At 39.6% G+C, this 23714-nt stretch overlaps 1 long non-coding RNA gene across 1 annotated transcript; it reads left to right on the forward strand.

The window, feature by feature from the left end:
• Nucleotides 1–268: 268 nt before the first annotated feature.
• On the forward strand, nt 269–23560 carry LOC104910195. The gene is made up of 3 exons (XR_004159209.1): nt 269–531; nt 13247–13399; nt 23117–23560. It is a non-coding gene; the product is annotated as an uncharacterized LOC104910195 (long non-coding RNA).
• Nucleotides 23561–23714: the final 154 nt, after the last annotated feature.

Raw genomic sequence — 23714 nt, forward strand, 5'->3', positions numbered from 1 at the left:
ACATACACATACACATACACATACACATACACATACACACACACACAAACACGCGAGCGTGCCCAGATTTTGGCTCCACACAGCACCACCCAAAGCTCAGACCATATATCTGAGATCAGTGTCCAGGCGCTCCATGAACTCCAGCCCTTGGGGCCGTGCCCACAGCCCTGTGCAGCCCGTCCCATGCCCACGGCCCTGTGGTGCAGACCCTTTCCCTGACCCCCAGCTGCCCCTCCCCTCACACAGCTCCATGCCGTTCCCTCGGGCCCTGTCGCTGTCACACAGAGCAGAGCTCAGCGCTGCCCCTCCGCTCCCTGTGAGGAGCTGCGGCCGCCATCAGGCCTCCCCTCAGCTCCTCTGCTTTGCGCTGAGCCAACACAGGGACCTCAGCCATTCTTCATACATCTTGCCCTCCAGACCCTTCCCCATTTTTGAAGCTCTCCTTTGGATGGGACAAAAGCAGCCCAGGTCACACTGGTGAGATTCCTCTCCCCTCTCGTCGAGTCCTTCTTTGTTTATATTATTCAGAAAGTAAGTAATTAATGAAAATTCTAATTTGAAAATAAGTGAATTCTGTTTGTATCTTGCACAGGTAATCAGGTGCTATCCCAGTATTCCCACCTTTGGCTAGCAGAGCTGCTCCTCTATGTAGGTTACTGACAGCACAGGTTTCACTTACCTAGAGCAAACATCCAAGGGCAGCCCGCTGTCGCTTCTGGTCATTTTGCTGCCTCTCAATAGAGATAACTATTTGTTAGTTGAACTATCTGGCTATCTGACAATATCTCTATAGCAACAATTAATGAGGATGCAGTGCCACTAGTGGCATAGAACGTTTTTTAACTCTCCTCAGTTGTACTGAGAGAACTGACGAGTTTAAGTTGATTTTTATGTTCTGAATAAGATTTATGTTATCTGTCCATCTGTCTGTCATTCCATATCCCTTGGACTAGTTGTGATGTAGTTTGGAGAAAGTCTTTCTGCTTATTTAAGTTCTGTGGAAATTGTCGTGTAAACCTAAATTTGTTTCCTCAGCCAGAGAAAAGCAGGCAAGAACATCAGTTCCTATACATTCTTCCTAGCAGCGATCAGCCACTCAGTACTTATACATCAGCCATCCACTTTGCATACACATCATTCCAGAGTGATAGATGTGATTGTTGTAGGGCACATGAAGAGGAAATTGTAGTTACTGCAATTAAAATTGTTTAGGGGCTAAAGGATCCACATCCACAGAATCCATAGCCTTAATTAGTTCTGTTGCTCACAACACTGCTGGAGAGTGCTAAAGTACAAAAAAAGTGCTAAAAATGTTTACACTGCTCATATATTTTAAAAATGGTAGAGATAATTTGATCTGGCATAGCCTAACCAGTTTGATATGGGTACTCTGGAAGAAACATGGAAGTGCTGACCTGGCTGCAGTCATTAAATACGCATAATTAAATGCTGCTAAATACACTTTTATGGAAAAGATTTGATTAAATACACTTGAATATAATTTTAGTTCATAAAGGTAATAGTGTTGATTTAATAGATTTCATCTAAGTTAGAACAGTATGCTGATTTCATAAATACAGCATAGATTACAAAGTCTGTGTAGTTCATTGCAAGTGCATTAAAAACTGATTCAACTGGGACCTCTCAAGAGAAGTGACTGTAAATGAATTTTTATCATATGGATGTCTTTTGGGGAAGCTTGTTCTTAGCTTGGTGCCATTAGCAATGACTTAGACAAAAATACAGAATTACAAATTACAGAGTTGCAACTCTGCTGTTGTAAATAGTAATAACGGTGAGTAATGGTAATGTCATTTGTAAAAATATTCTTCTTAAGACAGTCCACTTGAAGGCTGACATTCAAACTAAGGCCTCAGAGCCACCCTTGCAATCTGAAGGACAGTAACTGGCATGAGGCAACACTGACAGGAGCCTGGGCATTATGGTACATAATGAGACATGAACTCCCAGCATAAAACTTTTGCTAATACTCTGAAACAAACCTAGAGGAACATCAGATACAATTGAATTGCAATTGGATTGTGGGTTTTTGTTTTTGTTTTTTTCTCCAAAGATATACTGTAGCTTAAGGACACAAAGTGGAAGTTTTGATGCAAAATATATAGGCAGATTCTGTGCAGTCTGATGTGGTGATGTTACAACAACGAAGTTATACTCTACTTTTTCTGTCCTTAAATGCCTTGGCTCCAGAAGAAGACCAAGAAGTCTACATATGTGGCAGCAAAAGAAGGAATAGGATATCAAGGATGTTTCCAAAAAGAAAGATTTTTTTTTATGAGTTCAGACAGGCATTGTCTGAAGAGCTCCTGGCACGTCTCACTGTGCTCACAAAGTTCAAACCTGACTGTCCAGTTTTGCTACCATTGTTAATGTGGTCTCCCAGACAACCAAGCAGTGACTTCCTAGAATTCTGTATTTCTTCAAGGAAAAGAAATGACAATGCAAAATGCTATGACAATCATATAAAGATCATCAAAGGAACAAGAGTTCCACCTTCAGGTCTGGGAAAATACTACCTCTGATGGCAAAAGAGACCTCAGAAAAATAGTCAAGTGCAGATGGAAGTGGACTTGCTGAATTACAGGCAGACTCAAACTTCTATTGCATGTCTGTGGTCAGTTTTGAAGGGCCTCTTGTAGATTTGATGACTATTCCCATTCAGTTGTCAGAGAAGCTGTTTTGTAACATCAATGAAGAAAAATGATCATGAGGACTCCTAGGATAGTAGAGAACTGCTGCACATCCAGCTGAGGAGGAGCTTCCACAAGTTCATTCTTAGTCCTCTAATATATGAATTGAGAGGCAGGATCCAGATAAGTGATTCATTTAATATGATTTCTTCACTTAGTCTTACTGCTCTGTGCTCAGCAATCTTTCCTTTATGTGCAGTCTCTGAGATAACTCATTCTAGGGATGGTATTTCAGCATTACTCAATAAACACAGAACTTCCCAGATACTTACATTATGTTCCCAAAGATAGATATTTTTCCAGTAAAGCATTTCAACATTCTGTTGCCTTTTTAATGCATTGTTATTACAGATACACTGTTTTCTCTATCAAAAGTCTTGTGCTGGCAAGAACTGGTAATAAAGCTTCCATTGTGTCATGGAAAACAGTCTTTACAACTGAGCCAACATTGCTCTCTCCCACAGTCTTTAAGGAGCGCAACATGGTTGAAATTGAGATCTCCTTCTAACATACGTCCCTGACAAAACTAAACTTTTTCAGTGATTCTTGACGTTGTATTTGAGGAATGTGTAGCAGCATTTTCTGAAACTGTCTTCCTGATCTAAACAAAATCCTGTGTGTTGATTTGAGGGGAAGCTGTTAGCTACTGTTAACAAAAGCTGTGTTATAGTTCTGGGATTGGTGGAAATCTGATACAATGCACTTTAATGTAATTTGCTTCAAAACCAGCTCACATTTGGTTGAGAATCACCTGTATGATATTGCAGAAAGGTCTCCCAAATGATAGTGAAACAGAAGAGGTTTACTGTGCATTAACATATTTGTCAAAACAATTACACTGAATTGAGTGGGAAAGGAAGAGAGAAATCTATTAGCACAAAGCAGCTTTTATTTGGAGAGAAACATTTCCTCCCAGCTCTCATAGGTTATTTTTGTCTTTTCCAGCATACTGGCAAGTCTCACACTGTGATTTCCACGTACAGTTTACAGCAGCTGCCCCAGAAACAATCACCCAGGGAAGTTAGTGGCTACAGAAAGTACCCACAACACCTGGATCACAGCAGAATTTCCCTGCTGACAAGAGCATCGGTTGCTGGTGAGAGCTTACACTTAGGGCATTCCTGGAACACACATACACAGTGATTTGCCTGGGGAGCCTGAAATGGCAGAGCTCCTCCTGTGCTTCCCAGCAGTCCACCAATAGCATAACCAAGAGAGATACAATTTCAAAAAAAAGTACTGCTAGATTTGTAGCTGAAAACTGCCACATGGCTGCAATTTAATGAAGTCCCATCCTTTTTTCCCAACACTTTCTTATTGCCACTGGATCTGCAGAGGTATTCTCACCCTAAAAACTAACAATCAGCTTTCATTATGTGCCATAGCAGTGATATGTCAAATATTCTTGGTTTCATTTGGAAGGTCACATAAGCACATACTTTACTGCAGGAGAAGGTTGAACCAATTTGATTAAAAAGCGTTTAGCAGGACTGTGTTTTGCTCCCATTTGTCTGTTGTTATAGGGTTGACCTAAGTCAGTATCAGCTCAAGCCAAATCCCTACATGCCACCCTAAGTGAAAAAGGAGTTTCCACACAAGACACTTTTAGCAAGTGAAGTAAATTTTCATTCATGTAAGACCTTAGAAATTCTGCATCAAATCTTAGTGCCTTTCAAGTCACTGGTAAAATTTAGCAGGGTGAGGATTTCATTCTTTGTCCAGATCACAACATTTCTGAATGCAAGAAGATACAAACTGTAGTCAAGGGGGAAAAAAAAAAAAAAAGGTAGGTGAATCAGCAGAGCAAATATTCATTTTTACAATTCATCCACCATACTTACTAGTAAACATTTATTCTGTAAAACTATTCAGGCTTGAGAGAGGCATTCAGAATGCCTTTTAACTGCAGACCAGAGGTGTCATATCGTGGGCTTGCATTCATAAACAGATTTGATTAAAATGCTTTTGAACCATTTTTAATTTTTCTTTCTTCATTAGGAAAGTAATTCTGATCCTGCTGCTTCTCTAACGCATGCAGATCATGAATAATGGTCTGGTCAATAAAAATTGCAGAGAATTTTAGGAATAAATTAAAAACTAGAAAATCCACATTTTTCACTGACTGAAGTCTTTTAAGACTTCTGGAGTTGTCTCTGCCTTCTTTGCTTCATCTCCTCCCTCTTACTAAATAATCAGAAGGACAGTACATTGTTTAGCTCTGCCAAGAAGGTTGTTCCTGCTCAGAGAAGAGGTGAATAGGGGTTTAGCCCAGCTAGTTTGGATTATGGGACATTTCATAGAATCATAGAATCATAGAATGGCCTGGGTTGAAAAGGTCCACAATGATCATCTAGTTTCAACCCCCCTGCTACGTGCAGGGTTGCCAACCACCAGACCAGGTTGCCCAGAGCCACATCCAGCCTGGCCTTGAATGCCTCCAGGGATGGGGCATCCACAACCTCCTTGAGCAACCTGTTCCAGTGTGTCAACACCCTCTGTGTGAAAAACTTCCTCCTAATATCTAACCTAAACCTCCCCTGACTCAGGTTAAAACCATTCCCTGGAAAACATTTCCTGGAAATTCTTTTTTCTGGAGATGAAAAGTCTATGAGATTGTTTTTGATTTAAAATCTGTGTCCAGTCTTCCAGTAGAATCTTAAGCTAATAAGGAATTTCCCAGTCTGTATAATTACCTTAATTAATCTTTGTACAAGGGCCTTGTATGCCATCTAGCTTTGTATTGTCTTCAGCAGTGCTCACAAGTTCATAATGAGGGGTAAGGAAGAATGAGGCAATCAATCCTCCTTAACATTCTCCTAGCCTTTCACTTTTTTTTATGTTTCGGGTATCCTGAACCAGATGTGCTTTGTTTCTCCAGTACATGCCTGTTTCACGTGTTCACCCAGTCTTCCCTGCAATGAAATAGAGTTCTTTCAGCCCCAGAGCTCTTTGACAAGGATTTTCACACATTTGCTACCCTCTGCATTACTAGCCTGTCTCTTTCTGGCAAATGATTCCAGTCTACCCTCTCCATGCTATTCAGTATCATGTAGATCTCATTTCTGCCCTTAGTTGTCATTCTGGGAGCCTGGAATGTCCTGGCTTTTTCAATCACTCCTTCTGGACACATTAGTATACACATTTTATCATCCTTTTTGGTTTATTCCTTTGGGCTTTTTCCAGTTTTGATATTACTTTTTTATTTTATTTTATTATTTTATTTATTTTAGATGAGGGAAACAGAGCTGCACACTGTACTTATTTTGTGTGCATTAGACAGATTTATTCAATCTTGCAGTTGTATTTTTTGTTTTGTTGTCTGTTGTTTTCCCAATAGTTCCTATCATTTGATACATTTCATCTTTTTTGTTTGTTTTTTAACTGTGTCTGAAAAGTTTTCCTGGAAGTCTCTGCTGTAACCCCAAGGTGTTACTTGGCTAGCTCAATGGCTGTCTACTTAGCTTAAGAACTGTCCATACAGGTGCACTGAAAATGATTGAAAGCTGCACAATAAATAGTGAAATTCTACAAAGAAGTCTTTTCACTCACAGAAAAGAAATTCACACTAGAAGGAGGCAGGGTGGGTCAGAAGTGAAGAGAAGGAATGTCAAGTTAATACATCTCTTACTAGAATGTAACTGTCATTTCTAATACGTTGCAAGTAGTGTCCAATCTTAAATGTAACTGAAACATTATCTTAATATGTCATAAAATATAATTTATCAAATCAGAGCCCTGTTTGGTCCTGCACTGCTTTATTTCTGTCTTACACATCTTCTACTATCCGTCAGTTTCTTTCTATCTAGGGAACCCCATATGACCTGGATCTTTACAGTGATGCTTGCTGGTATTATCTTGAAAAGTGTAAGCTACTCATGGCAGAAGTCAGACCCTTTTCTCTGAAAGACACAGAACAGGAAGATACTCACTTACAATTAACTCCATCAATGTCTTCTTCTTGGTAGGTCTAAACCACAAGTTGAAATGCTGACATAATATAAATGGCTTAGGTTCAGATGTCAAACATGTTTCTTTCTGCCTTGCTAGGTTGTTTTGCTGCAGAGATGCTCATCAGCATTTCTTGAAATGAAGTATGGTTTAGTGTCAAAGGTGCAAAGGTGCAGAGGTGAAGGACATCAAATCCGTTGCAAAGTTATCCTTTTACTTCGTACCTCAAAGGGAGTGTCTTTTATACACTGAAACTGTGAAGTTCTCAAGTACTGCAACCATGGAGAGAAGATGCTGCATGAACGAATATACATGATCCAAAGAGACTTAGATCTCCAGTGAGGGTATTTTGTCTAGCGTTTTTTTTTTTTATTATTATTATTATTCTTTACTGTTTGAATCTTACTGTATTTACTTTTAATAAAGCAGCAACATTGTGAAGCCCTGAAGTTCAGTCTTATTGAGACTGAGCTCAGAGAAAGGAAGAAAGCCTCTAAAGCCTATTTTAGTTTAAAATGTAATTGAAAGTTTGTATTTCTTGATGAGTACTTTGGGAAACATGTTCAGCTAGCTATGTGGAGAATTAGCCATGCAAGTCCCATTACTGCTAATGCTACTACTAATTTCCTGCACATTGCACTGAATATTTACATCTTTGTGTAGTATTTAGGTGAGCCATTAAATGCTGATTTCTTACTATTATAGTCATCCATCAAGCAACAACAAAAAAAAACAAACATAATCTTGTGGGGAAAACAATTTTTAGTTAAAGATGTTTATTTTTAAAATACCATTATTATAAGTTGAATTAAACCCTGAAGTATGACTAAAATTGCTTCATTTCTCACTTCAGAAATAGTAATTGGATTAATGTTCTGTGAGGTACTGTGAACAGAGATATTTGCTTTGTGTGCAAAAGCTTAAGAAGGCATTAACTTAATGCTTGGCTGGTGTAGTATGAGTTATTTTAGCAATTTTAAGTCCAGGTGGCAAATCTGTCCACAGGATGGATTTCAATCATTTATGAGTGGACATCTTCTACAGCAGTCACAGATGGGTGAATCATTGGGCCAAAGCCCTTCAATTGGTGTGTGGCTGTATTTGGCAACTTTGCATAGCAATAGCATCATTTGACTAATCCTATCAGATCCCATTTTCACTGTGTCTAACTGCTTTATCTTGAGGATCACCTCTTGAGTTGGACAGCAATTCCAAAGTGAATAGGTGATGAATACAAAACAGTTTTTACAAGCCTCAGGCCTCAAAAGAAACTAAGACAACATTTCTGTTGTTCTAAGTGCAAAGTCTGCTATTCAACTTTCTTTTACAAGTATTTTCTTAGATCTCTTATGTATTCTTCGAAGTAGGAATTTTTAATGTAGCTCTTTTTCTTAGATTTTTATTATTAATTTTATTTCTTCATGATTATACTTATTTCTGACTTGTGCAGTCTCTTGCGGTGTCTGCTCTTCAATAGCAATACTTCTCATCATTTTCCCAAGTGATACAGTGAAGTACTAGAGAAGGGGGGATCCAGTACCTCAGCAGATCACCTTCTTGTCCTTTCCCATCTCTATTCCAGTATGTATGACTCATCCTCAAAGCCCTTTACCTTTTCCACTGTCCAAATGCCCTGTCTGTGTTGCTCTCTGACAGACCTAGAAGCCCTGTAGCAGTGCTAAAAGCGCTCATAATAACATGTAGCAATGATATCAGTACTGTAAGTAGAGGAAGAGGTGTTAAAGGTGGACATTCACAGCCACCAAGAGCTGAGGTAAAGGACACTCAAATGACGCCGGTAACCAGCATGCCAATATTCTATGTAAGTCACCAACATTCTTCATTTGAAAATGCTGAGATATCATAGAATCATTAAAGTTGGAAGAGATCACTAAGATCATCTAATCCAACCATTCTGGTGGGTGTTGCATGAAATGCAGAAATGTGTTATATGTCTAAGGCTATTTTCTGACGGAGCTTAATTCCGGTCAGTGCCATAGGTCTGTCCATGAATTGCAAGGGAATGGTGCTTTCCACTCCCTCTGTTTGTATTATCAGTTCCAGGTGGGAAGTAATGTTCTAACTCTCTTTGCAGCACTGCCCTAGACTTTCCGGACCCATTCAACAAATACACCTATCCATGATACCTTTGATTGTACTCTCAGCATCATGCCTGTTACCTCATCAGACTCTTTTTAGGTAGATAAGACTGGCAGTAAGTTTTGAAACTTGCTGTTTCGTCTGTTTTTCCTTCACAGGTGGCAGTTATCAAGGAATCTTGCTCTATCTACCCAGTTGCTCTTGAAGTAACTTGCAAAGAGCACGTAGTAGCTCTGTGTGACAGAACTAGCAGCACTTCTCAAGAAGACTGTATGAAAAGTAAAAATTTTAATGCAAAATGGTAGATTTTCCTTAGATAAACATGATTATATCAAGTTATTTTTTAATTCTTTTATGGATTTGGAAGTTATAAAGAGACGTTGGAAGCAATAGCATGCCAAGCCACATTAAGTAGTATTTTTATCAATTTAGTGTTTAATTTTTAAAAACCAGAGGAGTGCAGTTGTTAGGTTTTAAAACAAATAATTTGTAACATGAATTTCTTAGATAACAGTCACATTTTATCAAAGTTATTGATTTCAGTGTCACCAGGATTTGACTTAAAAAAGATTTTAAAAATGTCATATTTCAGTGTTGACTTACTGAAAGTCAATCAAAATATCTTATCTTAGTTACAACGCATAGAGTTGTACTTCAAAGTTTAAATTTTTTTTTTTTTGCTATACATTGGAGATTAGTACTGTAGTTTTAGTAGTGTTTCTTCTCTAGTGTGATGTCCAGTCATGCTTCAGCCTTTTGTTAGCAATTTTCTGCCAAAGCACAGTATTATGTGTCACTAAGTGCATATGGATGTGAACTGAACCAGCAAATCAGAACTGTAAAACAGTAGAGAGAGAAAAAAAATAAAAAGAGGTGGTCATTCTGCAAGGCAATTAAGACTGGGAATTTTACAAAATGAGGAAATGTTTGTTCTTGGGAGGTGAGTTGGATGCACAAGCAGATTTGTTGAGATGTATTACAGGTAGTGCTGAATGAATGTGTTTTAAAGATGTAGTTTTTCACTGCCTGCATTTAGTGATTTTCATAGAATCATAGAATGCCTTAGGTTGGAGGGGACTTTAAAGATGATGTAGTCCACTTCCCTGCCCTGGGCTGACCCTCACCAGCTCAGCTGCTAAGGATCCCATCAAGCCTGGCCTTGAGTGCCTCCAGGTGATGGGGCACCACAGCACCGCCCTCTGAGTGAAAAATTTCTTCCTAACATTTAATCTAAATTTCCCTCTTTGGAGTTTAAAGCCATTACCTGTTGTCTTATCACTATCAGACTGTAAAAAGTCAGTCCCCTTCCTGCTTGTAAGCTTCCTTCAAGTACTGGAAGGCTGCAGTGACGTCTCTCCAGAGTCTTCTCTTCTTCAAGCTAAGCAAGCCCATTTTTAGTGGTGAAGAGTGGCAGTAAAAGCTCATTCAGCAAAACTGATGTGAAAATGTGCGCATTGTGACACATATGGCAATTATGAATACACCAGAGGTTACCAACCATGTGCTTTTACACCTCTGTCTTATGAGAGAAAATGGAAGCAGTGTTTGAATAAAAAGAACACCAGGATTTAATCCATTTCTTCTCACTGCACAAACATCTGTATTGGCAGTATTTAGCAAAATTACAATATGTTGTCCAAGATCCATGTTTAGTAGCAATGGCTGGGGAACTCTGTGATAGTGTGCTGATTTATATATATTTTTATATTATATTTATTATATATTATATTATTATTACATATTATATTTTTTTACACAGGCATCGTAGCTGTGATCTGTGACCCAGCTGTATTATTTAGAGACTGGATGATTTTGGAAACATTGACTGAAGGGTGACTTGTGTGCATAGGAAGAAGGGGAATTTTTTATCACCTAATTCTGAAATTGCCCTGACGTGCCTTGAATGGAGAATTTTTACCACAGGTTTCCGGGCTGTAAATGTAAATGGCACAGCCCAAACGTTTAGCTTAGAAGGGGAGTTTTAATGACGAATGGAGTGTGCAAGGCAGGGGAAAACTATAGTCAGGCAGACCAAAGCAAGATGATGAGGGCCATGAAAGCAGCAAGAAAAAGAAGAAAAAAGAAGCTAATTTCTCCTATGTTCCTAAGTTGTTCTGAAAGTAATGCCTCCTATTTATTTCCATGCAAACTACCACAGATACAAAGAGTACAATAACACCATTTAATAGTGCAAATTCTCAGCTACAAAACACTCTTTTTCTACATAGTCACCACCATTAGCTATGCATTTTCACCTGTGATGAACAAGAAGCCTGTATGCTGTGGTAGTAAACATTTGCACCAACAGAGATGACTCACTGCTTCACTTTTCTTGACCACCCACTGCCTCACTGTGCTGTGCTGATATCCACTGTTTGGTCTCCACAAATGTTCAGCAAGTGTCAATGAATGCCAGTGGAGGAATTCAGCTCCACACTTTTGCTTCATCTGCACTTCCATGTCAGATGCCATTGAGTCAGACTGCCCCTCTGCTGCCATCTGTCTCACAGCAATAACATGTCATGGGATATTGGCGGGAAGATTCAACTTCTATTGTCATGCCACCAACATCTGCCTCTGGTGTCGTGGGCCCTTGTAAGAAAATAGGATGCATTGTTTTCAGAACAGCCCTCGTACAAGTTGATGCCACCTGTAAGAAGTATAATCCCCATCATCACCCTCCTGGGTACTGCACCCAGAGCATTTCTGGTGTCTAAACAACTTCTAAACAGAAGTGCTCAGAAGGGAGAAGCCATATGAGGGCTGTGGTGGGCAGCTGTGCATGCTGCAATGTGAGGGAAGGCTGGCTTCCAAAGTATGGCTGCCTCAGGGCTGGGCTGCCTGGAGGCTTCGTGCCAAGGTTCGTGCTTCAGGCTTTACTTCAGTAAGGGATTTCTAATTTCCCCAGCTATTATGGGACATCAGTGAGATTTCCTTCCTTAAACCTCAGCTTTCCTGTCAGATTTGGTTGAAATCAGCCCATGGGTTCAAAAAAGCTCAGTAGCGGACTGAAGGACAGAAAGCACAACACTGGAAGCTTTGTTTGCTGAGAAAACTGAGCCAAAGGCAATATTAAATCATAGAATCATAGAATGGCTTGCATTGGAAGGGACCTCCAAGATCATCTAGTTCCAACTCCCAATAATGCTATGGGGGCTTGTAGCACTGGTGGCTCAAGCAGAAAATTTGAAGAGGAAAAGGTGCTCTTTGGATTAAACAAGGCAAATTCCTGAGGTGAAGCAGCACGTATTCATATAATTAACAATGTATCATAATAATACCACATAAAAGCGGAAAATAAGTTTCCTCAGGCATGGAACATCCTTGGCTCTTTTATTTTCTAACTTCTAAATGTATGATTACAGGTAAGTAACTTTTCTAACATTTTATATGTGTGTGTATGAAATGCATGCATTAAGTACAGCAACTGCTGAAATGTGAATTTATTTTTAAATAGAATTGACTCCTTGTGTTAGTACAGGCACCTTGAGAGTAGAAGCATTTCTGTATTATCATCATCTATCTCTTGAGAAAGAGACAGATATTTTTACCTTGACAATTGTGGCAGCAAGGTGGAGGCAGTTCTGCAATAATCTGAATATATTTCAGGTGTGCAGTTCATTTTTGTACAGAATGAATAACTGCATGCCCAAGTGGGTGACTGGAAAATAAGAACCTCTTGGATTAGATGGAGAATGTGAAACGTGTTACATTTCTGCGCATAATGTATCTGCTAATATTCCAATACATATGATAAAGTCACTATTAAATGCCATTTTCAATGCACGTGACGGCAATCTGTTTTCTTCAAACACTGATTCCAGGGAAAAAAAAACCCTACATTTTAGAAATCACTACAACTGTTTCATTGAATTAAGCCAGAAATCAAATTATTTTCCAGTCACATTTCTTCTGTGTTCCTTGTGGGTCTGTAGGCAGTGATGTATAATCAGTTTGGGGTGAAACAGAAATTGGTGCAGGATGAAGGGACTCACAATGCAGCCACTTACTGACAGGGGGACATAGGATTTCTTCTGCTCCAAGTGGCTTCTAACACATTTGGTCTGCAGCTGCTCCACATGGACACTAAAGACAAGCTACCAAATGCTTTGCTCACACGCAAAACTAGTAACAAATAATCAATAATAAAACATCAACTAGGAGCATTGAGGCAAATGAAGGAGTATGATACCAAGAGAGTGCAGTGGAAATGGCTTAGCAGCTGACAACAGACTCTGGGACATGAGCCATAAGGAGAAACTTCAGTCTCTCATTCATTGCAAAGAGATCTGCAGAGACTTCTTTCTTTAGCCGTTTCTCCCTATGGACAAGAAAATTGAATCCTTTATTTGTAAGCAACATTTTGCATTGCTAAAAGTTGTGCAGGAGGAAAAGAAACATCTCTTGGAAATCATGTGTACAGTTCACAAATCTACTTGGCATTGACTTAGTTGTTTTATATTTCTCTCTCTCTCTTTTTCCCCTAGATAATTTTGATGTAAAATATAGAACAAGATATCTGTAAATCGCTTCTGAGGAAGACTACGGTCCCAGAGCTCATAGGATCTCCTGACTACATACTGTTTCAGAACAATTTCATTCAGTGTATGTCTGCACTTCCACTGCATTTCCCTGAAATGGTAAGATCATCTAATTCAGCAATAATTAATTGTTTCATGTTAATTAAAAAAACCAACAAAATCCAGGGAATTGCAACATTCTTATCATTTGTACAAAAAGGCAACATTTTTAGTGAGGAAAAAGAGAGTATGACAATTAATTTGAGAAGCTGTTCATTTAAATAGCCTCTAAATGAAACATTTTAATTGTGTGAATAAATCTACATTCTGACGTTTGATATCTGAAGCATATCTTGACACATCTTGGGCATACTTGGGAGATAGATCCAGTTATAAGCTTAAATTTCTGCAGTGAGTGAATTCTGGGAAAGAGACAGAGCAGAGGGAAACCAGAGATAGTGTTCCTTGGCTTTCAGGTCCCATGTGAGAAATTAATGACATTGCAGCCTTAATAAATAATGCTGGTATTAGTGTGTGGTCCCTCTTACCAAGATAAACTTTCTCCAAAATAAATATACATATTCTTCTGAAAATCAGAATAAGTTTACACATATTGCAATATAAATCTTAAATGTGTTTCTGTAGGATAGTAGAACACAGGGTGAGGGAAAGGGGAGAGAAGAATTGCAATATAAAGCAAGGTTAGTGCCTGGGAAAAATGTGTATGACAGGGACTGACAGCCCTACTGCAGGCTTCATGTTTTCTTGTTGGCTTAGAGCATGCTCTCTCTTATGTCATAGTTGCCTTGGTCACTGCAGAAATGTGCAGAATAGCTAAATTCTAATCCCAGAGGGGAATGGTGATTTTTAAGCAGAGCTAGATTTAACATTTTCAGGACTACAGCTCATTCTTCTTCTATCTCAGACATAGCCACGATCATACCATTGTGCAGAAATGTTACCTAAGAGAGGGACTGGTAAACTGATACTTGTAGATGAATCTGATTTATTTTGAATTTTTAGAGATGTGTGTGGGAAGAAGAAGGAAGATCTCTACATCATTCTTGCTTCCTATGATTGATACCCAGCTGCTACCATCTTTGAATCCTGATTTATGTTTTCAAGGTTACCCATGACAAAAAAAAAAAAGAGACAGAAACTCGATTTTAAAATGATATGCCAGTCACTGTGAGGTTGCACTTGAAATAAATTGCAAGTTCAGTGTATATTAGCATAAACCTCAGAATTTTCCCAGATATTTTGGAAAGCCAGGAACAAGAAATGGGTGCCTGGGGCCCAGCTTAGGCATCTGTTTGCCATATGTTTTTACTAAGAAAATGAAATAAAATGTTAGAAAATCTGCAAAAGGTGGCACCAAACTAAAAACAGCACTGCTTACTTGGAGCAGCTGGGGCTTCCTGGGCTCACAATGGAGTACAGCTAATGCAGCTTTTACTAAGTGTCTCTGAGGCAGTGGTACTGTTCTCACAAAAGCCATATCTGATCCATGGATCTCCACTAATCCAAGAATATGGAGGAAGGCTACGGGCAGGCACAGGATAAAACAGAGATATCAACAAGTTAACAGTTATAGATGTATGAGTGGAAGAGAAACACATGCTGAATGACACTTGGTGCAGAGTAGCTTGAAGGGACGCCTAGGAAACAAAACTATCAGTGCTGACTTATACAGACACTGCCAGTGAGATAAAGATAAAATCTGCATGCTCATCTGGTTGGGGAACCACCATGTGAAAGAGCACAAGGAAAAGGTGAGAGGCCTCTGTGGAAATAAAATATAGACCAACAGACAGGAAACACTGCAGGAATTAGAATGTAAATGTATGCATATCTGCATATAAAACCTATACACAAAGCTTACTAAACCTATTAAAAGCTAATAGATCTATCTCCTTCAGAACACTAACAATCCTTATTAATATTACTGTGGCATTTTTGTTCAGCTCTTATTTTTGAGCTGATAAAGACGGAGTAACTCTGTCAAAGCTAATGGAGACAACAGTTGATACCAGACAGAGGATTGGATCTTTCCTGTTTGCACACAACCTTTATCAAGATGGTGCATAAGAAGATAACTGTTGGTGTATGACAGTACAGTAACTAATTGGGACCATGATGCAATATCAAAATGTGTGTTACATAAAGTATAAGATAATTTTAGCTTTTTGTTTGTTTGCTTGCTCACATCATTCGTTAGCCGGTCTTGATTTCTCATGATAGCATGGTTTTCAGAGTCCTCACTTGAAGATTGAGAAGAAACATGATACCTATGCTTATGAGTTGTTTGACTGCCTGCTGCTTGTGATGTATGATTATCACTTCAGTTTTTCTGCTCCACAATTTTTTATTGGAGTTTGGATACAGAATTAGAACATTATTACTAATGATTGACTAAAAGATACTCTCAATTATGCATCAATAGACATGTTTGTATCTGAGAACTCAAGACGGAAACAAACATTCTCAATACATTTATGCCAATAAAAATCAGAGATTTTTAAATGAGACAGAGCTGGGGCTCTTCAGCCTGGAGAAGAGAAGGTTCCAAGGTGGTCTGATAATGGCCTTTCAGTATCTAAAGGGGAATTTCAGGAAAGAAGGAGGCAAACTCTTTAGGAGGGTCTGTGATGATAGAACAAAGGGAAATGGTCTCAAGCTCAAAGAGAGTAGATTTAGGTTGGATATAAGGAAAAAATCTTTTACAGTGAGGGTGGTGAGGCACTGGAACAGGTTGCCCAGTGGTGTGGTTAATGCCCCATCCCTGGAGTCTTTCAAGGCAAAGCTGGATAAGGCTCTGGGCAACCTGTTGTAGCTGTACACGTCCCCGTTCATTGCAGGGAAGCTGGTCTAGATGATCTTCAGATGTCCCTTTCAACTCAATGAATTCTATGATTCTATCATTCTACAAAGATGGCAATTCTCAACATGTGTAGAGAATTCAAATACAATTTCATAAACTTGTTTTTGCACTACGTGTCATGTTCTGAATTCTGGCTTGTAGCTGTCAAATTTAGAAACTCAGAAGTGTCCTTCCCAAATCTGGCTTATACTTGTAGGTTGATCTAGCAATCTTTAGGAAAAAAAATACAGTTCTCTCTCATTCAGAGCCAGAAAAAAAATTCTCAGGCAACTTAGGCTAATCTTATGCATAAAGATCATGAAAACTCATCCCTAAGCTAAGCCCCACAACTTCATACTCACTGGAGCTGGCCTGCAGTCCTGGTGTGTCAGGACCAGGTTAGGTTCTTCTATCTCACCAAGGTTTGCATCCCTGCAGGGGTTGGGACAAAATTGGCTACACTAGAATTTGTGATGATCTACTGAGTTCTTGCTCTGAAGGCAGTTTTTAGTATTGTAGGACAGATGTGAACAAAAGGAAGAGCAGAAGATTAAAAAAAGGTTTTATTTTCAAAATCCATGCTTCCTGAAATTTTATTGATCATTATTAATCACATCTGAAGCATACAATTCTATGCTCATTGTCTCCTAAGTGAAAATTCTCATTACGTGTCCAGATTCAGCATTTGACTAAGAGGTCTGTATTTTCCAGGATCATCTTTTTATTCTTTTTTAATACTTGGAGTAAGTTGGCAATTGAAAGGTCCTTTCCATGATACTTGTTTCCCACTAAGCTGCTTGATTTGTAAATGTGTAATTGGGACTGACTCTTCATCACACTCTTTATTCTTGATGCCAGGCTTTCTGTTCCATCTACCACATTTTTTTGTGCAGGCTCATCCTCCTGCTTCATTCTGAAATCGGAAGAGAAGCAGTGATGAACCCATCTGTCCTTTCTGAGCCTTTGTTCAGAATTGTGATACCTGTTTGTAGTAATGGAGATATTTGGTATAGAATTTTTTTTTACCCTAATTTGTTTCTTGTTCCTTCTAACTGTAATGCCCACTGAGCTTCTCATATTGCTGTGTTCAGCAGAATGTTTTTTACATTTGCAGTTTACTGCCATTATCCTTTTTTGCATTCTTTTTATTTTGATTGATGGCATCTGACTAACATTTCTGCATCTTCTATGTTTCACACGTTCTTTCTTCCCCAGCATGAATTCTTTCCTACTTGTAGATTTGTGGCACTTTTTTTTTTTTTATACCCAGTAGAATGTTCTTGAACAATTTCCAGTTCCTATTAATATTTCCCACATTAAATTGATGTTCCTGGCTTGTTACGGCAACGGGGTTTTTTTATGCTTGGACAAATTGTCCCTTTCTGTTTCTAACTTGTATCACATTCAGTGTGCATGAGGTAAATGCAAGTGTGTCATGATTGCTGGTAGCCAAATAAGGCAGGTCTGCACTGCTTGAGTGAGGTCCAGTGACTAACATGTCTGCAATAAAAAGAATTATTTATTGTTTCTAGAAATGCTATAAAGATGGGGTGACATCCTCTCTAGCAGTGGTCTCCAAAGCAGGGTGCTCTCACCCCAGGGAATGCACCAGACGAGCCATGGGGGTGCAGGAAGGAAATGTCAGAACTTCAGTAGTGCATGCGTATGATTTAAAAATAAGTGAAAATGCATATACTGGGGGTGCATGTTCAAAGGTGTTTTACTGATGTGTTGCACGATCCAAAAGGTTTAGAGATGCCTGGTAAGTGTATTTTTAGGCTCTACACACTTAACTCCCAGCTTCTCTTGGCTACTGGCAGGCAGGACACTGGGGCAGATTGACCCTCACTAGGAACTAGCACAGGAGTCTTTACGTGGTTGTGACAAAATTTAACCTGCTTCAGTGAGTGAGAACTGTCTGCAGCTTTCTAACCATGCATAGATGTTGATTGAAGAGTGTGTTCCTCCTCCCCATTCTATCCTTATGGCATTGCAGTTTTCTAAATGTTCAGGTCATATGAATCATTCTTGAAATAGTAAGTATGGAAGTATAGGTAACAAAACTCTTCTGTGATCTTTTATTTCTTTTTTAACCACCTGTATGGACTGCAAACACAACACAGTTACTGTAGCATCCTTTGCTTTATACATTACGCCATACCGGACAGAAAGCTGCAGACTTGGATAGGTTGGATTGACAGCTCTTCACAGCAGATGGGGCTGCAATCTGAAATCCGAAGCAGTAGCCCACCTCCAAAAGAGTTCATGTGGTTTAGACATTTATAAGTCTAAAAACATTGTCTAGGCTAATATAATACTAATTTCTAGGCTGTTATTTAAGGGCAGCCTGATGGAAATGTTGCCCACTGCAGCCTCATGTGTCTGTCTTCACGCACAGAACCGCAGTAGCTCTTGTAAGAATTACTTTCTAGAGCATCTTAGATCTACAAACGTGATAGGTTTTGCAGCCCTGGTTGAGTCTGATCAGAGCTGACATCCTTGTGCTTCTGTGAGAGTTGTGGGAAGGATGTGCTAAATATGTCAGGTTAGAGTCTCCCCAAGCAATTTGACAACAGTTAGGCTGAGTGCACCATTTTGGAAAAGTGTGCTGACTCATGACATAAGAGAGGAAGGATATTTATTTTTAAGGAGTAAGCTAGAATGGTGGGATCCAGACTCACTTCTCGACTCCTCCAAAGTTCCCACGTGACAGAAAATCACTGAATACCTCTGTGCATAGATATTCTCTTTATACAGCAATTATAACACTGTTTTCCTTTGTGTTGCTTCATCAGTTTTAAATGCCTTTGGAACAGGGAGTGTCTCTAGTTATGTGTGTAAAGAGAACTTGCTGCAACAGTCCCTTCCCTTATTTCCACAAGGAAATCTTCAGGCTACTCCCATGCAAATGTTGCATGGCAGTAACAGTCTTAGGGATACCTGCTGATCTTTTCCTCCCATTTGACATTTAGGTGTACGTAGCAGTTCTAAAAGTTATCCTGACAACAAGTAGGAAAATTAATGTGCATGGAAAGTGCTGTTGACCAGTAAAGAGAGGGCGGGAAAAACAGGTTAGTTTTAAACCAAACCAGGTTCTTGCTTTGTTTCACCTCCCATCCCCAAAGTCACCACTGGCCTGAGGCAAGGACACATTGCAGTGGGAAGCAGTAGATACCCAGGGTGACTCCTGGCAGAAGATTTGCCCTACACTGGCTAGGAATGCTTGTGAAGCTGCAGTCTGAATGGCATGGAATCACAGAATCATAGAATCAAGCCATGGAGTCATAAAATCACAGAACGGCTTGGGTAGGAAGGGCCCTCAAAGCCCACCCAGCCCGACCCTGTGCCACCGGCAGGGCTGCCCCCCATCAACTCAGCTGCCCATGGCCCCATCCAACCTGGCCTTGAGCGCCTCCAGGAATGGGGCATCACAGCTTTTCTGGGCAGCCTGTGCCAAGGCCTCACTGCCCTCTGAGTAATTAATTTCTTCCTGACATCTAACCTTAATTTGCCCTGTTTTAGTTTGATGCCATTTCATCTTGTCCTATTACTATCTGTCCCTGTAAAAAAATCAGTCTCCTTGTTAAAAATTCCCTTCAAGTACTGGAGCCTTCTCTTCTCCAGGCTGAACAAACCCAACTCCCTCACCCTTTCTTCATAGGAAGAGAATACACTGCAGGCATCATGTTTTGCTTGAGCCGTAATCATACACTACAGAAAACTGGACAATGTTTACACTAAATAGCATTTCCCACTATTTTTATTGGATTTCCACAATTGTTTTTGTCCATTAGATGCCAGCAGTGTGATTCTTGTTGTGTTCTCATGGGAATAAATGCTGCTTTGGAGGCATGGAGTAGAAGGAGCTTTCTTTCCAAAATCTCATGTTTTGCAAGAATTTTAAGGTTTCATTTTAGTTCTTGACACCTGCTTTTTTAATATCTCAGTCTCAGCCATTCTCAATAACTTCCTTTAAAAAAGTCTTTCACTTAAACCTGTCTGGGAAGCTTTCACTTCCATCTACAGGGGATGTGATTCTGTGTGCAGTGAATTCTGGCTCTCTTTCCAAAAGGTTATACTGCATCAGCTTGCCTTGCTGCTGGAAATGCTTTACCCTGTGCTCTTCTCAACAGATCAGCATCCATAGCTCTGAAAAACTTCAACCCTGATTTGTTCCCCAGCTCCTTAATTTCAAAGAGACAGCTATCCACAGGACTTTGGTTTAGAAATGAGATGAAAAGCAGATGTATGTGCTGAGCATTGCAGAGCCCTTTATGATAGGCGGGAAACTTCATGAAATAATATTATTCAAGGTGGAAATTCTTGACTGTGGCCCAGTTCACAAGTTATGAAAAACCCTGTTATGAGTTTGATGATGCTTTTTGAAATTAGAGGAGATAGGGAACAAAATGAAGCCATGAAAAAAATCGCAAAAGCTGGAGGGCTCTGGGTTCAAATTTCTCCCCAGTGTGTGTTATGTTTTTAAAACAGAGCCTTTCAGTCAATGGCAGCAGCATGTGTTTTCAAAAAATTGTGCAAGCTGGCACAGTTCAGTGCCTCAAAGAGAAAGACGCAAAATGTAGTCTTGAGAGTCAAAAGCCATTTTCAGTAAGGGCCTTCTTTCTGTGTTCTTGTAAGCTCATCCTGCCATTTATTGGAATATGAGATTTCTTGCAGCAGTTTCCTTTTCACTTGAATGTAAAATGCCCCCCCTCCCCTTATTCCCCTACCCCTTTTCTTTTAACCTTTTTAAAAAATTATACTCTTTATTACAATAAGTTATCTTTGTCAAATATAGTAATTTTGCCCTGCTTTCAATTAAAGATTCCTAAAAACTTTCATCAATTTACTGCCAAGACAGATTTTTGGTAGTTAAGAAGCTTTTTACTTCGCATCATATAGGGTAAGAAGGTGGTGGTCACACTGAGAATTTAGTATTTTAATACTAGTTTTCTACTAATAATATATTAAATTATTTCTAAGTAAGAAACAAATCTGACTTCACCTGTAACCTTATGACAAGGCTCCACATGGCTTCATCATTTTGCTCCTAATTTCTAGTCATTTACAGTGGCGTGTAAATTTAACTGGTCTTATTTATTGCCTTTTTTTTTCTGAATTAGGGAATAGTGGCATACTTTCTCTACTTGATTTTATTTTGATTTCTTTTTGCTGAGAGAGTGGTTCGAAAACTGTCTGGGACTTATTCTAAAGTCGGCCTCTGAATGGGAATCTTGATGTTCCATTGACTGAGCAGCCGTATAGGTTATCCAGAAAGCCTTTGGATCATCCGTTGGATGGTCACAGCCAGAGGGTTGTGTCAGTGTCTCTATGTAGAAGAGGAAAGTGATGATAAGTTGTGTCCCCTGGGGGTTAGTCTTGGGACTGGTGCTCTTCAACATCTTTATCAATAACATAGTGGGATTGAGAATACCTTCAGCAGCTTTACAGGTGACACCAAGCTACGTGGTGTAGTTGACAGGAAGATATGGCATCCAGAGGGACCCGGACAAGTTTGAAAAGTGGGCCCACGTGAACCAAATGAGATTCATTAAGGCCAAGTGCAAGGCGTTGCGCTTGGATCAAGACAATCCCAGATATATGTATAGACTGGGAGGGGAACACACTGAGAGCAGCCCTGTGTGAGAAGGATTTGGGATTCCTGGACATGATCTTGCAGCCCAGAAGGCCAAATGTATCCTGGGCTGCATAAAAAAAATGGCCAACAGGGTGAGGGAGGTGATGTCTCCCTCTGTTATGTGTTCTGTGTGTAGTACTGTTCTACTGTAAGTCCCCAGCTGGAGTACTGCATTCAGGCTTGGAGCCCTCAGCTCATGAAGGTTAAACAGCTGTTGGAGCAAATCCAGAGGAGGGCCATTAAGATGATGAAAGGGCTGGAGCACCTCTCCTATGAAGAAAGGCCTAGGGAGCTGGGACTGTTCAGCTTGGGGAAGGCTCCAGGAAGCACTCACTATGGCCTTCCAGTACTTGGAAGGGAGCTTATAAGCAAGAGGGGGACTGACTTTTTACATGGACAGATAGTGATAGGACAAGATGAAATGATTTTCTCCTAAAATAGGAGAAATTAAGGTTAGATGTCAGGAAGAAATTAATTACTCAAAGGGCAGTGAGGCGCTGGCACAGGCTGCCCAGAGAAGCTGTGGTGCCCCTTCCCTGAAGGCACTCAAGGCCAGGCTGGATGGGGCCATGGGCAGCTAAGTTGATGGGGGGCAGCCATGCCCACGGCATGGGGTGGGGATGAGTGGGCTTTGGGGTCCCTTCCAACCCAAGCTGTTCTGCGATTCTAAGATTCGTTGCTAACACAAGGTTTGTTTTAGGCTTGTAAGCAAGTCTAGGCCTTAACTCAAGTGGATGACCATGGTATACAACTAGTATTCTCCACATAGTAAATTGAATATCTGTGAATGTTCACAATCCGCTTGAATTAAAATGAATGATCTTGAATGATCACAGAACTTAAGTATAGGTGGACAGTAAGCTTGTTCTCCACCTGAAGTAAGGTTTGGCATCTACCATCTGGCAACATGCTTATGTGTGAATGTGCTGCTGTGCATTGGTACCTCTATTTGCTGCTTTTGCACACATTGGTACAGAAACTAACTGGTTGTACTGAAACCTGGATGCATTTGAAGCATAAGAGCTAGAGCTTAGCACAAATGCACTGCAGTTGTCTCTTATCTGGATAAGTGCAAATGAGCAGATGGAAAGAGTAGAGACTGGTAAATCAGGCAAGGCATTAAGTCAGTCTTGAGGACATGAGGAAGCACTGTAAATGTATTGAGGAAGTCAATCAAAAGGTAAGGTATAATGAAAAATGGATAAAAGAGGGAAAATTATATGGGACTGTACTGAAAACGGTTGAAGTTGCCAGCCCCAATTAGTGTTTGTGAAATCCCTGGCTGTTGCCATGGGAATAAATGTGCTACTACAAATGCAGCATTCTGGCTTCTTCACAGGATCAAGCAAAGTTGGAAAGGAGCAAATCCCTGTGTAAACATCGATATCGTCAATTAATTAGGAAACACAGCAAGATAAATAATGAAGCCCCAAGAAAGGTAAATTAATTTCTGTTTTCTTTCTGATAGGTTCAAAAGTTTCCCCAGTTTCAAACTATTTCTGCAATTCACTTTTATTCTATTGTAGCACCTTATCACAGGGAGGAATCTCGGACCATAATGCAAGTTGTTGTGGAGGGAGATTTTGTAAAAATGCATTCTTTTAAAAATGTATTTCAACTACTTAAATACATTTCTTGCTTGAAATTTCACTTAGCTTATTTATTTTTATTTTATTTTATTTTATTTTTTAGATAAAATTCCACATAAACAATCCCAGAGTTCTGTGTTCTTTTAAGGAAAATTGATAAACGATCAAAAATATTAAACAATACCTCCCCCCCCAAAAAAAAGCATTTCTTGATTTCTTGTCTCTTCATGACTTCAGAATCTTATACTTGACATTAGAGTAGATCCATTATACACATGTAGGTTTTTTGAGATACACATAGTATCAAATTACAGCTGGATTCCCACACTTCTTCATAAGGAAACTCTT

Source organism: Meleagris gallopavo, chromosome 3 (genome assembly GCF_000146605.3).
Source record: "Meleagris gallopavo isolate NT-WF06-2002-E0010 breed Aviagen turkey brand Nicholas breeding stock chromosome 3, Turkey_5.1, whole genome shotgun sequence".
NCBI lineage: Eukaryota > Metazoa > Chordata > Aves > Galliformes > Phasianidae > Meleagris > Meleagris gallopavo.